Raw genomic sequence first — 16,106 nt, 5'->3', positions numbered from 1 at the left:
ATGTCAAGCAAAGAGGCACTAAGTTTGAAGGTAGGCCTTGAAATACATCCACAGTTACACCTCCAATTGACTCAAATTTATCGTCAGATTTAGAACCTATCAGAAGCTTCTAAAGCCATGACATCATTTCTGCAATTTTCCAAGCTATTTAAGGGCACAGTCAACTTAGTGTGTGTAAACTTCTGACCCACTGGAATTGTGATACAGTGAAATAATCTGTCTGTAAACAATTGTTGGAAAGATTACTTGTCTCATGCACAAAGTATATGTCCTAACCGACTTGCCAAAACTGTAGTTTGTTAACAAGAAATTTGTTGAGTGGTTGAAAAATGAGTTTTATTGACTCCAACGTAAGTGTATGTAAACTTCCGACTTCAACTGTATATATATGTATGTGTATATATATTTATTTACCCCAAAAATATATTGGGGATTGGAAATGATGCAGACAATTACACTGATGGAAGCGACAAACTCTCTGCATTATTAAAGCTGATCCACCCCTAGAAAAATAAAATAAAATAAAAGAAGTAGTGAAGTGCGAAATACGCCTAGCTTCTTGAAACGAGTCACATATCACGGTATCAAGGCATATGAACTAACAGGTTATAGAACAAACAATGCAATTATCACAACACAGGTTGTAATATGGCTTGTTTTCCTGCACTGGCTTACCCGGTGATTTTACCCATGCACTTCCCTACTGTTGTCCTGTATAGGCTACCTGAACCTGCATGACATGAGGCGTCCTTGTACTCTCTCCCAGTTTGGACAGAAAGTTGAGCGTAAAACCTGTCTATTAATGCCAAATAATACAGTCAGTCCACCCTCAAAACACTAGCTTACTCGGGAATGTTTCATTATGTAGTGTGTTATCTATARCTATATACCGTATTTACCTGCTAACTTTTATTAACATTAAACATCAAATTGGGRAAAAAGTAGTCGGCTTGAGGATAAATTCACCCGCTATTTACTGTTGTACGGTTTCATCTGGATAACACCTTACAYAAATGGGCTGCAATATTCAAGGTTAATTAGATCTAATTAAATCCAACTTGGTGTCGTGAAGTCCTCTATTTTTGTGTGCAAATGTTTTCACCACGGCCTGTAGATCCAAGTTGCGAGCCAGACTGTTTTCTATGCTGAGTATTGCCACGCCAGGCAGTCTTTCCTGCGACATTGTGCATTATATGTCCACTGCGCAGCACACAATTTAAACTTAGCCTTRAATGATGCATGCCAAGATATACCAGAGATAACGGGCTGTTGATATTGCAACCACATAACTCAAACGCCGGTTCACGAGGATGAACGAAATCGCAAACAGCTTTTTTTGTTCAAGCTCTCAAGAACTGTTTATCTGCTAATGTATTGGCTCTCCAGTATCTAGACGACCTGTCCCCAGGCCGGCAGTTAAGGAGAATGGGAGGCACAATTAAAGATGTCACAGAATTGCTGTATTTGAAGCACAACTCCCTTCTGCCCAGTTTCCCTGTTGTTGCTATGACAATCAAGCGGTAACTGTCGCTTCTGCGGAGAGAATTTTCTAAACTAAAATTCATAAAGAACTACCTACACTCTAAAAAATGCTGGGTTATTGATATATGACGCAGTGGGTGGGTTAATTCTCCCGCCATATCAAAGTTATCCAGCAAGCTATTGAATGAGTATTGTTGCAGCTGTAGCAAGTCTACCAGACAGTGCAGCCTGCTCATAGTGKAWTTACTTTGACGGATAAATTGGCAAGTAGTTATGGCTGACCAAAAACTGTGGAAAAGTTAGCTAACAACGCTAATTATCCAGTCAGGTTAAATAGACCTAACTATTAAAATTACATATCTGTCATTGAAAATTTTAGATAATGTTAGCTAGCAAGCTATCTAGCAAACAACACCATGCATGCTRGCTCAAACATTAGCTAGCTAGTTAACGTAAACTCACTCACTTTTGTACATCGCCTTGGTCCGTACAATTGACCTTATTTTAGCGCCCCAAAAACGTAATACTTCCAGATCAACTGTAATGTCAATACCATTGTAAAGCACAATTTCTCCCCTTTCCAACAAAATCAATGACATGAGCTCCACGCTGCCCATTTCTACATAATTCAAGAAGGCAATGAGCTCTGTCGGGTTTTTTAAAAATTGCCGGGTGGGGAAGCGAAACTAATGCGTGATAGTGAGAAGGACAGATGTCTTGTGGGAAAACAGCCTTTTTTCACTCGATCTGTCCAATTTATCACCTTATCGCCTCTAAAATGTAAATAAAACACGATAAAGAGTTTATATGTGTCATTACATACCTATTTGAAGGTTTGTCGAATTTGAATCGGGTTTTTGGGGCGGTGCTAAAATGATCTTCGGAAGTAAACATTGTCTTTTGAGAGTCATGATCGCTTGCAGTGACGACACAAATGACTAGGTATGCCGCATTACCCCGTCACTGTCCATTTCTTGTTTTTAGACGATGAAAGAAGTGCTACACCTGGTGGAGAGAGATTGTAAGACATAAATAGTTGCTTTATGCATGCTGTACGTGTCACGTTCCTGACCTGTTTTTCCTTTTTCTTGTATTTATTTAGTTGGGGTTGGCTGTCTGTGTGATTTTCTATGTTGGGGTTTTGTGTTCGGCCTGGTATGATTCTCAATCAGAGGCAGCTGTCAATCGTTGTCCCTGATTGAGAATCATACTAAGGCAGCCGGGGTTTCACGTGTGTTTTGTGGGTGTTTGTTCTTGTGTYAGTGTTCCGCCACACAGGACTGTCACGGTAGTTATTTTGTATCGCATATTGTTTTTGTTAATTATTAAATCACTATGGAAACTAGCCACTCTGCGTATTGGTCCGATCCTTCTCGCCTCTCCTCGTCCGAGGAGGAGGATTACGACTGCCGTTACAGTACGTTACGGCATGACACATCACGATGTAACGGAGGGTCAGTTTTTTTCAACTTTTCTCCAATATAATAGAGCCATTACCATGTCGATCAACGCTTGAATAGAAACGTAGTTCACACCCCAGATTTTGAAGTCAACACAGTCGCTACAGTCCCATTAGTTTTCTTTGCAGCCTCGTTTGAATGTCGTGGTTGCGCACATTTGTACGGAATTGGGTGAGTTTACGTTAACTACTAAGCTAACGTTTTCTAACTTAGCTGGCTAGCTAACAATTTATTTTATATGCTGTGTGGTATCAAAAATGTAAGGTTTTTGTTGTCGTTTGGCTGGCTAGCTWTGTCAGTGTCTGTAGAAAGCKTGTCTTCTGTAAGCCTAACGTTAACGCTATTGTGTGGTGCTGTCACGCCCTGGCCATAGAGAGGCTTTTATTCTCTATTTTGGTTAGGCCAGGGTGTGACTAGGGTGGGCATTATAGTTTCTTTATTTCAATGTTTTGTATTTCTATGTTTTGGCTGGGTATGGTTCTCAATCAGGGACAGCTGTCTATCGTTGTCTCTGATTGGGAATCATACTTAGGCAGCCTTTTTCCCTTTGGTGTTTGTGGGTAGTTGCCTTTGTTAGTGGCACTATAGCCCTAGTAAGCTTCACGGTCGTTTCTTTGTTTCTTGTTTTGTTGACGACATTCTAAATAAAATAATATGTACGCTCAACACGCTGCACCTTGGTCCGGTCGTTTCCACCTAGATGACGGCCGTGACAGGTGCATTGTTTCATGTCAGGTAGTTAGCTCAAACATTAGGTTTCCCACCCAGTTTGGCTAGCTAGACCAGCTAGCTAGCTATATATTTTACTAAGCTAGGCATATTCCCTGTCTCTGAGTTAATGTAACATGGTTGTAACTAGTTGGCAAGCTTATAACTCATGCTTTTAGTGACTATTTTTTTTTGCCTAATTGTTTATATTAGTTAGCTAGCTAGCTGGCTACGTAGTCTCAATCTGGATGCAGACASAGTTACTTTAGGTAGCTATAGCTWGCTACATATTAAAATGAAAGGAGTGTTTCAATTGTTCACACATGTTTAGGCTATCCATTTTGACTYTCCACTTAATGGGTTAGCTRACATTGTCTTTGTCTCCCAGATACTAAAGACRACATAGCCCTGAGAGTGCTTCTCCAACCACCAGTGTACTGAGTGCAGGTWGCTACATATTGAAATGAAAGTAGTGTCTCAAATGTTTGTCCATTTTGACTGTCCCCTAAAACCTTGTAATGTATTTGTCCCCTAAGAAACTAAAGATGGCACAATACTGAGAGTGTTCATCCCACCACCAGTGTAACGAGTTGGAAATAATACTGCCCGTCCAAGCATTGATGAGGCCCAAAAATCATATTGTAGCATAAGTATACCTGTGGAATATTGAATAATATGTAATACTGTAAACCAGAGGTGGGAAGTAACTAATTACAAATGATCTCATTACTGTAATTGAGTAGCTTTTCCAAGTACTTGTACTTTTTTGTATTTTTCAGTCAGTAATTTTTATATAATTAAAGTAACAGTACTTCTACTTGATTAAGATATTTCAGTAGCCTTTCCACCACTGATATTAATTCTTCTTGGAATGTTTAATTTCTTTTCAAATGTTAATTGTATATTTTACATACAGATGTGCCTTGTTGCGGCTCATTAAATAAATGAACCTAGTTCCGACAGTACATTAATTTCCTCTATTACTTTTTCAATTTAATGCATGGAAATATCTGTAACAAGATGTGTAACAACATTTAGATAACCTTTGCAACATTAGCTAATTGTCAAGGTCAATGTTTGTTTTAAAAGTAACTCAATTACTTTTCCTCTGAGTACATTTTAAATGAGCTACTTTGGACTTTTACTTGGGTATTTTTTTTTTTACACAAGTAGTTTTACTTTTATGTGAGTCAAATGTAATTGAAGTAACAGTACTTCTACTTGATTAGGATATTTCAGTACTCTTCCCACCCCTGCTGTAAACCAATCACAAAGTKTCTGGACTCAGCTCAGTGCAGATTAACGTCCTTCACACAGGCTTGTGCAAGAGTGTGATGAGTGTCTTGATTATTGTTCAATGTTTTATAATCCTATTCTAAAATTCCCAGGCTGGAACCAATATGGCTGAATATCTCYGCCAAGTGACCCAAAAAACAAGATACCAAACCCTTCGTCCTGACTCTGGGGACAATCGCCTGGCTTTCATCATCATTGTTTATCTTTTGCATGACTTCATTTTATAGCTAAAATGTATTTCTTAAAATAAACATTTTGTATTTTATCTACAATTTGTCATGATTGGCCATATGTCATTTTAAGAATGTCATAGACCGTGTACAGTAGTAACGTTGTAAAATGGATTGTTATTGTTAGAAATATTTGTAAGTTTACAAATGAACAGATTCTGTAATAGAGAGAAGGTAAAACAAAATAACCTTGCAATAAAGTAAGAAATAACCCACTGCTGGGTCAAAAATACATGAATAAGAATAATCTAGCAAAACAGTAACAAATAACCCACTGCTAGGTCAAAATAACCACATTTTTGGGGGTCAATCAAGTAACCCAACATGTTGGGTCATTCACATAACCCAACAGTGCTGGTTTAAAATAACCCAGTGCTGGTTGTGCTATAGTGATCCAGTGCAGGATCTTTTAGAGTGTAGGAAGCATTAGGCTTTCGGTCTGATATGCGTTTTGAACACCTGATTCAGGTGAAAATACTTTAAAGTACTACTTAAGTAGTTTTTTGGGGGGTATCTGTACTTTACTATTTACATTTGACTACTTTTACTTCACTACATTCCTAAATATATATCTTTTTTACTTTTTACTCCATACGTTTTCCTTTGACACTCAAAGTACTCATGACATTTTGAATGCTTCGCAGGACAGGGAAATTGTCAAATTCACGCACTTATCAAAAGAACATCCCTGGTCATCCCTACTGCCTCTGATCTGGCAGACTCACGAAACACAAATTCTTAGTTTGTGAAGATGTTGGAGTGTGCCCCTGGCTATCTGTAAATAAAGTATGACAATTGGGTACTTTTTCCACCGCTGCAATTGAGTGCAGGAAATGCAGAAATGATAAAAGTGCTGAAATTAGTTTTGGTTGAATTGAACAGTATAAAACAATCAGAATGGAGAAAAACGAATTGAAATAATTTAGGATATATGTGTTGCCACCCTAGGATCACTCACTMCTCTTAAATCAAATGTATACCGTGATATTATATTTTGGCCATATCGCCCAGCCCTAAGTCCACCAGAGTCAGTTTTCCTTGCTTTGCCCCAGGCCTGCTTTCTCATCTGAATGAGCTTGGTTTTCTTCTGAGCTATCTTTGTTTAAAAGGGGCGTGTTTATCTGCAAGAAAAATACATCTGGAGAATATATTTTCGAGAGCCAACTCGGGGTCAGGAATACAGGGGACAGTGGCTAAATCAGAATAGAACCCTTGAGAACTTTTTCAAATGTTCCTTCTTAATTAAACGAGGAGTAGTATTTTGCTGTTTTGTATCTCTAATACATACTATGGGACAATGATGACTGAGACCATATGCAAATACTCCACTAGACAAATATTTATYGGGGTTATTAGTAAGAATTAAGTCAATCAATGAGGAGTTAAAAGGGATTTTCACATTTAGCCGTGTGAGTTTTGAGATCAATTGAGTCAGAATCAAATCAATGCAAATACTCTTAAATTGATCTGARGCTAGGGATAGCCAATCCAGATCCATATCCCCTAAAATGACCGACTCCAGGGACCAGAAAAGGTGTTAAACACTCAGATATTGCACCAAAAGCATCCGCCATGGCAGCAAGGAGGGCGGTAAATCCCAGCAACAAATAAATGTGTATTCTGGTTTATGGACACATCTACAACCAGGAACTCAAATATCTTGGGAACAGAAATATTTAAAGATTGGRTTGCAATGAAATTAGATCGTACATATATGGCCACCCCCCTTCCTCTTTCTGTAATCTGTCACATCTAAATACATGATAATAATTTACTTCAATGTCTTTATCAGAGACAGAACCATTTAATCATGTTTCCAAGAGAACCAGAATGTCAGGACATGAATATTGTACTCAAATGTTAATTCTGTCATTTTYTTATCATCATACTTTGCACATTTAGGTGCATTAGCCCGAACCCCCTACGAGAGTTAAAGTCAAAGGGGTTATAACAGCTCATTCCCATCAGAGCTAACAGGCATAGGGCCATCTGCARCWATTTGTTGAGTGACCTGAGAYTTTTCCAAGGTCCCTGGCCAACCACRTGAAAGCAGAGCAGACTGAGCATTTGACAGACCTCTCTCAAGTCGTTGGATGCAAGGGCTGGGGCRGGAACTGGGAGAGCAGTGTTGGCRGYGCTCAGTCCACCTGKATGAAGCTCCTGCCRAAGGAGTGGAGCTGCTGMAARGKACTRGAGTGGCTGYCAATGCTCCATTCTGGGTGTGCACAGGAAAAGGAAAGGGGGATTCCTAGTCAGTTGTACAACTGAATGCCTTCAACTGAAATGTGTCTTCCACATTTAACCCAACCMCTCTGAATCAGAGAGRTGCGGGGGGCTGCCCTAATCAACATCCACGTCTTCGRCGCCCAGGGAACAGTGGGTTAACTACCTTGCTAAGGGGCAGAACAACAGATTTGTACCTTTTCAGCTCGGGGATTCGATCCAGCAATCTTTCGGTTACTGGCCCAATGCTCTAACCACCAGAGTCCTTGGCGTGGCTCCTGTTGCAGAGTTGGGGCTGCTATTGGGGGCTTGAATTGTCCTAGKCCTGTCCTGGGGATGGGAATAGGGAGGGTAACCAAAACTTGCCTGGGAGGGAGGTAGTGGGGGATAATTGAGGAGGGTGGTGTGAAGGGCAGCGTGGCTGGTGAAGCTCCAAACTCAGCATCTGAGGGCTGATGATGAGAATAATACATGGTGTGGACTGCATCTTGTGGTGCACTACCCTCAACAGAGTTTTTCCAGAGCCTAGGGTAGTGGTCGGTGATGTGTAGAGCTGGGCTGAGTTGAGGTGTGCCGGGTCTGGTTGTGCTCTGCTGTGATGGRCCGGGYCTGGTTGAGCTGTGCTGAGGCTGGCCGGGTCTGATAGAGCAGTGCTGAGGCGGGCCAGGTCTGGATGAGCTGTGCTGTGATGGGCCGGGTCTGCTTGAGCTGTGCTAAGGCGGGCCCAGGTCTGGTTGTCTCTCTGATGGCTGCTATCTCCTTGGATAGTGGGGGGGCGGACTCTGTTGCTGGGCTGGTATAATTGTGGAACTCTGCCTAACATGGCAAAGATTCTGACTCCCTCATGGTCCAGGTGTACATGGTCGTACAGGTGCTCAYATGTCAGGGTGTGGTGGTGAGAGATGCTGACAAATGGTAGTGAGGAGCAGTCCATGGTGATTTTTKTTGTTGACATTTTGGATCATCTGCCATGGGAGAACTTTCCTTGGTAGAAGGATGGATACAATAATGTTTGTCCGTGGGAACAGGGTGTGTGCTTTCTCTGACACCTTTCTCACTTCCTCAGCCACTCTTTCTCCTTTTGTGCGCAGGTCCTTTGTCCGAGTRTGTATGACAAAGATGTCAGGTTTTTCCAGCTTGACTTGTTGAAGTGCACTGTCAGGCACCGTCTGGCGTCTCGGATGGTCTCCTATCTTCCAGATAATTTCCATGAGAGTCATCAGAACTGCAGTTTTTGGGAGGTATCCTGGGTTGAACTGGATCTGCTGAATGTGGTCAGACTGCTGGGAGGTTGGCAAGGCAGGTAGGATGTGGCAGGCTGGGAGGTTGGCAGTCAGGGTAAGCTGTGGCAGGCTGGGAGGTTGGCAGGTCAGGGTAAGCTGTGGCAGGCTGGGAGGTTGGCAGGTCAGGGTAAGCTGTGGCAGGCTGGGAGGTTGGCAGGTCAGGGTAGGATGTGGCAGGATGGGAGGTTGGCAGGTCAGGGTAGGATGTGGCAGGCTGGGAGGTTGGCAGGTCAGGGTAAGCTGTGGCAGGCTGGGAGTTGGCAGGTCAGGGTGGACCCTAAGAGACTGGGGGGACGTGATGCAGATGGGTTGAAGGATGCACTGGGCTAGGCGTATGGGGCTGCTCTGTTGGTGGCGTAGTCATTTGCTGCTGACGGAGGTAATTGATGTCTCTCTCTCTGCTGCAGCTCCACCTTTACCACACACAGCTCCTCTTGGAGGGCATCATTGGACYGTGTCGTGTTAAGTGTTCTGTCTTAACTTCTGTCTTAACTGTTCTATTGAAGCATGGTTCTCCTCCTGGAAATKCCTCAACTCTTCCATCAGCGTCTGGACAGTGTCACATTCTTGTTGTTTGCTCTCCCTGAATTACGTAATCTCCACTTCAAGTAGGGGAGGCAGTTCTGGATTTGTTTTACCAATAATATTTTTGTGTGTGCACACAGCTGCTACAGGTGAGGGAKGGAGTGATGTACTGTGGGCCTCCTGTTTTGAAGCCCAGGTTTTGGGAGTTGCAGGYGTTGYTAGTGGAGACATGTCAGTTTTTAGTTCATCATCCACKAGAGGTTTTGTCGAACTCTTCTTCAAACAKCTCTAGACTGGCCTCAGAGACTTGGATCATTACTGTTCTGTTATTATATATATCAATATTGCATTTCRGGGTTGTGTCCACATAYAATTGTCTCATGKTCTTGTTTCCAGACRTTTTAAGATGTTTGTTTGCCTTGCGCATATCTGCATGCCAAGCATTTGGACGTTCAGTGAAAAAGAGAAGATCCACCTTGATTTCTTTGTATTTTTGTTGTATAAATTCTGCTTTTTGGGTCTCTGCGTGCTCTTTGTTTATATTTTTTCAKCCCTGCTTCACTGGCAATAGCTTCTGCATATTGGATTGCAAGGTTGCTGAGTTTGGGGCTTGTAAATGTATCCGTCTTAGTTTATTACAGCTGGATACAGTATATGTTAYAGCTGKTTTRCACTTGGCTAGTTGTAGCTAGACATTTTTTTATGAAAACAAAGCMTACCTCACTTGTTATCTGTCTGAATTGTTTTTCTCTTGCTTGTGTAAGTTTAGGTACTACTTTTCCTGTCTATTATCCTGTCCTTTGTCCTTTTTGATTGTCCTTTTTGTTATTTGTTAGCTAGCTAGGTTTTTTAAATATCAGCAGGTGGCCAGTAGGCAAGTAGCCTAGTGGTTAGAGCGTTAGGCCAGTAACCGAAAGGTTGCTGGATTGAATCCCTGAGCTGACAATGTAAAAATCTGTCATTTTGCCCCTGAGCAAGGCACTGTTMCCTGGGCACCGATTATGGCAGCCCCCCGCACCTCTCTAATTCAGAGGGGTTGGGTTAAATGCGGAAGACATATTTCAGTTGAATGCGTTCAGTTGTACAACTGACTAGGTATCTCCCTTTCCCAGTAGCTACAAACTCTTAGCAACTCCCTAATTTTCACGCATAGCGCACACACATCCTTTATAAACAACCGAGGAACGAGTAAACACTTCTGTAGAGAGACTAGTATAGCCAAGCAGCTCCTATAAGTTTTATCCTTAGATATATAACACGATAGCCAAGAACAAGAACAGCCCCTCAACCGCTAAATGACACACAACTGTTTTTAATATGTTCTTCTTCTTTCATCTCCCCAAGTTTAGTGCTCTGCGTATGAATACAAAGAGAGTATGATATGTCTATCTGGCGACGCGAGAGAGTATGTTTAATATCTGATGACAAGGACTTAATGTGAGTTGTAGAGAGTGGGTGACGAAATAACACAGAAAAGTAATATTGGATATACAAATACATATGCATCTTCATTATCAGTGCCTGGGGTATGTAAGCGGGTGAGCAACTCTCCTTGTGCTGAAGAACATGCAACATTAGGGGAGGCATCACCACAATGTTCTTCGTCTCATCACCAATTTATATAGTTCATTTGTTTGAGAACGTTAAAACAATGTTGTATAAAAGTACTGTAGTTACACCCCTAGGCCTTATCCACCCATGCAAAATAGCCTTCCTTTTCCCAGTGCAATTTCACTTTCATTTTTAGAAATCCAAAGACCCCTATCAGGTCTACATGATCCGACAACTGAAAGAATTATAAGTCGCGGGTAGACCTTAAGCATTACTGAGAACTATTCTGTTCGCTGCAGTGAAAAGTATTCATTGCGTGAAACGTATTTCCCACATAGGCCTGCGTGTGAGTGGACTGTGTGGGGCTGCTTCTCAGTGTGGTCAAACCACTAATGTGACAGAAAAAGCAGACCAGACAATGTGACAGACTGATGGGAATGGAAACAGAACACAGTCACATATTCAGATAGACAATGTAACAGTTCACTATAGGAGGACAGATACATTATGTCCGTAGGTGTGCATGAGTTTTCTTCTATCCACCTGTAGACGAATACTGAAAATGTTGTACTGTACAAGTCCAATAACATACTGTTGGGCCTATAGCATGACCAAATTATTAAGCTATATGACCTGGGTAACCGTAATGGCTAATTGAGCCACACCTGCCGCATACATTAAGACTATGTCTCCTCAGAGGAGTGACCTGAAACATTTGTTTACCTTAAATGCAACATAAAACCATAGCCCGTGGGAAGTATCATATCAATCAACCTCCTCCACCCTCCCGAGCGGGCATCTCCGGACGCCCACGCTTGGATTGCGTCTTACCTGAACAGGGTCGTCCTCCCAGGTGGGGGGAGAATCTGTTCCGACCACGTGCTCTCACATGTGTCCCCCAGGGCTCTGTTCAGGCCCTCTCTATTCTCGCTATACCCCACCACGTCACTTGGTCTGTATATCCTCACATCGTCTCCTCCTATCATGCGCTAAGACACGACGACACACCAATATCTTCTCCTTTCCCTCTCTAATCCCCAGCGTTGGTGAATCGCACATATCTATGTCTGCAAGACAAATCATGATGGATGAGATCACCAACTCAGCTGAACCTCGCCAAGACGGACTCTCTTACACTCCCGGGAAGACTGCCGTTCCATATGACTCCGCCACCACCGTAATCGTCACTCATATTGTGTACACTAGTACCAGAGATACAATAATGATTACCTTAGAGAGCGTAGATGCCCTCGCACCCACACACCCTGTCTCGTTCTCACCAACAACAAATCAATGGACGATGACAGCGTATCCTGTAGTGGATAGCTCGAACAACATCGCAGAGTAGACCCCTGCCTCATAGGAGGAAGAACGCGACAAGGTTCCTAACCATCCTCTAAAGGCCATGTACTCTCCACGTCTGGATTACGCAACTCGCTGTGGGCTGGGCTCTGCCTGTGAGCAAATCTCAAACCCCTCAACAAAATCATCCAGAACGCCGAGCACGAATCTGTGTTCACAACCTTCTCACCAAGTTCTCTCAACTCACCCACCGCTCCTAACCCTTCTCTTCACTGTCCTCCCCATTAGAAAAGCTCGCAATCGCTACTAACCAAAGAAATGGTCTTGCTAAGGAGCTGTGAGGGGAACGTGCATTCCTTCGTATAACATAATCAGGCACTGAATCTAGCACCTACAACCCAAAAACAAGGGCACTTGGTCCACCACACACTCTCTTGGCCTGCTACGCCTCCATAAACCAATCCTGAAAAGAATAGAGGAAGAATATCCACCAGAGCTCATAGACCAACTCAACCACCACTGTTCCTATGACATGACACTGCACCACCAATGGTAAAAAACCCAACAATCACAAGAAACGACCAGTTCACCGGAGCTCAATCACACTTTTGAGAAGACAACTGAAACCCCCCACTCTTAAGGCGATTACCTAGGATAGGATAACCAGTAAACCTTCTAACCCCCCTCTTAAAAGAGTTAGATCCACTTGTAAAGTGGTGTTCCACTGGATATCATAAGGTGAATGCCAATTTTAATCGCTCGGATAAGAGCGTCTGCTAAAATCTTAAATGTAATGAAGTAAGAGGGTGCGAGGTGCTGCAGCACCCCTGAAAAATCTGAAAATTTTTTCTTCACAATAGCAGTGGAGTAAAACTTGGCCTGTATTAGCAGACCGATATAGCCATCTGTAGCGCGGACAAAAAAAACATCTCACCCCCCCATCTACGAAAAAATTTGCAGCACGCCACCCCCAAACTACTTCCTTGGCTATACCTAAAACCTTCAAATCTTTTGCAATTAGCACTTTTAAATTAGGAAAATAAAAATGTGTATCATTGACAGTGGTGTAAATACTTAAGTAAAAATATTTTAAAGTACTACTTAAGAAGTTTTTGGGTATCTGTACTTTACTTTACTAATTACAATTTATTGACAGCTTTTACCTTACCACACACATTCCTAAAGAAAAGAATATACTTTTTCTCCGGTACATTTTCCCTGACACCCAAAAGTACTCATTACATTTTCAATGCTTAGCAGGACAAAAAAAAAACGAATCATACCTATCAGAAACATGGCTCTCTATCGAGCCCTGATACTGGCAACTCTAAATATAAAGTGCTATTGTTAAATTATGTCTGAGTGTGAGGTGCACATCTATCGTAAATACAAAACAAGAAATCTGTGGCTGGTTGTTTAAAATAAGAATTTGAAATGATTCTCTTACTGAGTACTAATAATAATTTAGCTAATTAGATTAGTTTTGAACGTAAGTAAATTTACAAAACAAAACCTTAAAACATTTACTAAAGTAATATGAATGGTACTTTCCACTCTTTTTTAATTTTTATTATGGATTTTTATCTTTATTTCAAGTGTATGTCATGATACTTTTCCCACCCCTGATTATTGATATACATTTTCTGTCTAGAATAATACATCTGAGTAATTTAGCAGACACTTTCTAAAGGCTACAGCTGCTTATAAACAGAAATTTTTACAGTGTCCATATGTACAAATTCCTGCCTCTTTCCTACTGCTAGTGACAACCATCATGCCCCTGATCCCTGTTTCTGTTTTAACACAAAACTTGTTTCACAAATAACACATACTGTAGGCTAAGCGTATATGCTATCACTGCTGCATGTTCCTCTGACCCTGAAATTCAAAGGATACAATCAGCTGTTTTAAGAGCTGTAGTGGAAAATGATGCTGTTATTGTTAATATCTCTGTAAAGTCATGTGCTTTTCAGTGATATCCTTGATTTTACTTTGGGGCAAAAAAACAACAGTCGAATTGGGGAAGAACTCCCTACTCAGAGAATGCATTCCATGTGAACTTAATTTCAGACCAAAATATACAAATACTAGTCCTAAACATTATTCCTACCCACCATCACATTAAGCTGTATAATATCAAGAAGGACTGGAGGGCCTCTGAGTGGCGCAGTGGTCCAAGGCACTGCATCGGTTGCAAGCTGTGCCTAGAGATCTGGTTCGAGTCCAGGCTCTGTGCAGCCAGCCGCGACCAGCGCCGTCGGTTTGGTAGGTTTGGCCGGCAGGGTTGCCTTGTCCTCCGTTCTAACTGACCCCTGTGGCAGTGCGGGCAGCATGACGCTGCCCACAATCGCCAGTGTACGGTTCCTCCAACACATTGGTGTGGCTGGATTCCGGGTTAAGCAGGCATAATGTCAAGAGCAAGTGTGGCTTGGTGAGTCTGTTCGGAGGAGCACGGCTCTTGACTTTTCGCCTCTCCTGAGCCGTAAGGATTTGCAGCGATGAGACAGACACTAACTACCAATTGAATACACACAAAATTGGGGAGAAAAGGGGAAAAGTATTCGTTTAAATAAGTAAATAAAGGACTGGGGTAGCTTCAAGTCAGTAGTGTCATTTCCGAGACAACATTGCAGACGTGCCAGCAAAAATTAACTAAGATAATGGTCATTGTCATCTTCAGTGTCATTGTCATCTCAGTGCAGTCATCATCAGATCACATATCATGTGATGCAGTACTGAATTATACCTAACCAGGTATGTTGAATTTAGTGTGCAACTGCAGTCATTGTGTTGAATATTGAGTCTCTCTCTTTCCACCAGTACTCTGTGCTTCCACAGAAAAAGCAGAAAGTCCTGAAGACACAAGGTGAAAAGGCACAGCGAGAGCTACGAATACAAGCAGTGGTACATCGATATATCTTTCACAGGAAGAGGTAGATTCATAGCGGCAATTTATATTATATGAGCAAGACTTGGCAGTATTGCAATGTGTACCGGTAAACGAAGACAAAAATCACACCTTGAAAGGATTGAAAACCGCCTCACGAACAATGTTAAAATACTTCACTAATGTTCAACCTCCAGATCAGACGAATGTAGAAGACTCCTAACTGTTGAAATTGTACGAAAGGGAAAAAAACAATACACACCTCCGCACCCAATCACCTTTGTTAACTAGCAAAGATAGTATTGTGTGTAGATGAGGGATAATGTAGATGTTGTATTGTGTGTGTTGTGTGGTTAGCTAAGATATATTAACAAAATATTATATTTAGGTTCCAATTCCAATTATCATATTTTTTTCTTCCTAGATTACTATGCTATCTCAAACCTCAGTACGAGTGTGAGAGGGAAGCTACCGTATAGTGCTCGCGGGTCCGCTCCTGTAGACAGAACAAAAAACGCGCAGTGAACTCTTGACTTAAATGTACCAGAGGAAGAACTATAACAACACAGAACCCAGCCCGATCTCACCACTGATCTATCTCATACCCGTTTCGCGAGTATGAGGGAAAGAATTACCATCTCCCACCCACAGCTTGTCCGGCCCACTGCTACTCTACTGTCAAGACTCAGAGAAACGTATCAATGGTACAAAAAGAAAAAATTCAGGAAGTAATGAAGTGCCCCACACTCGCATATACACAGGTAGACAAACGAGGTGAATTAGTCCATACAACAGAAAAAATACAATATAACCAAATGAATAAAAGTGAGTGATACGTCTCATCACCACACTCTCTTACAAAAATTTAATCTCCTTGTGTCTTTAACAACTTATACACCGTAAATATGAGGGGCCCCCAATTAAAAAAATAAGGAAGAAAACCTTTTAAATAGAAAACCCAAACCACTTCCTGGGGGGCCCTGTGGTGAGCGTAAAGGTATCCTTATATTTACCCTGTAAAATCCGCGTCTTTGGCTCCCTCTGTTGCCTTGCTCTATTCCGCCCAAAGGGCAACCTAAAAACCCACAAGGCCACGGTCATATATCTTCGGGTGTGAGGGCACTTCTCATCACAGTAGCATGCCAATATAGTTTAGATT

General features: G+C 41.9%; 1 protein-coding gene and 1 long non-coding RNA gene across 6 annotated transcripts in view; both read left to right on the top strand.

Annotated features, from left to right (window-relative positions):
• The window catches only part of LOC111964465 (SLAM family member 5), a 141,575-nt gene that overhangs the window by 103,161 nt on the left and 22,308 nt on the right, over positions 1 to 16,106 (top strand). The window lies entirely within an intron of this gene.
• LOC111964543 (uncharacterized) lies at positions 2,923 to 5,211 on the top strand. The gene is made up of 2 exons (XR_002877403.2): positions 2,923 to 4,097; positions 5,039 to 5,211. It is a non-coding gene; the product is annotated as an uncharacterized lncRNA (long non-coding RNA).

This window comes from Salvelinus sp. IW2-2015, linkage group LG1, assembly GCF_002910315.2.
Source record: "Salvelinus sp. IW2-2015 linkage group LG1, ASM291031v2, whole genome shotgun sequence".
Classification (NCBI taxonomy): domain Eukaryota; kingdom Metazoa; phylum Chordata; class Actinopteri; order Salmoniformes; family Salmonidae; genus Salvelinus; species Salvelinus sp. IW2-2015.
Note: the sequence above shows the minus strand (reverse complement) of the source record. Positions and strands in the feature narration are given on the sequence as shown.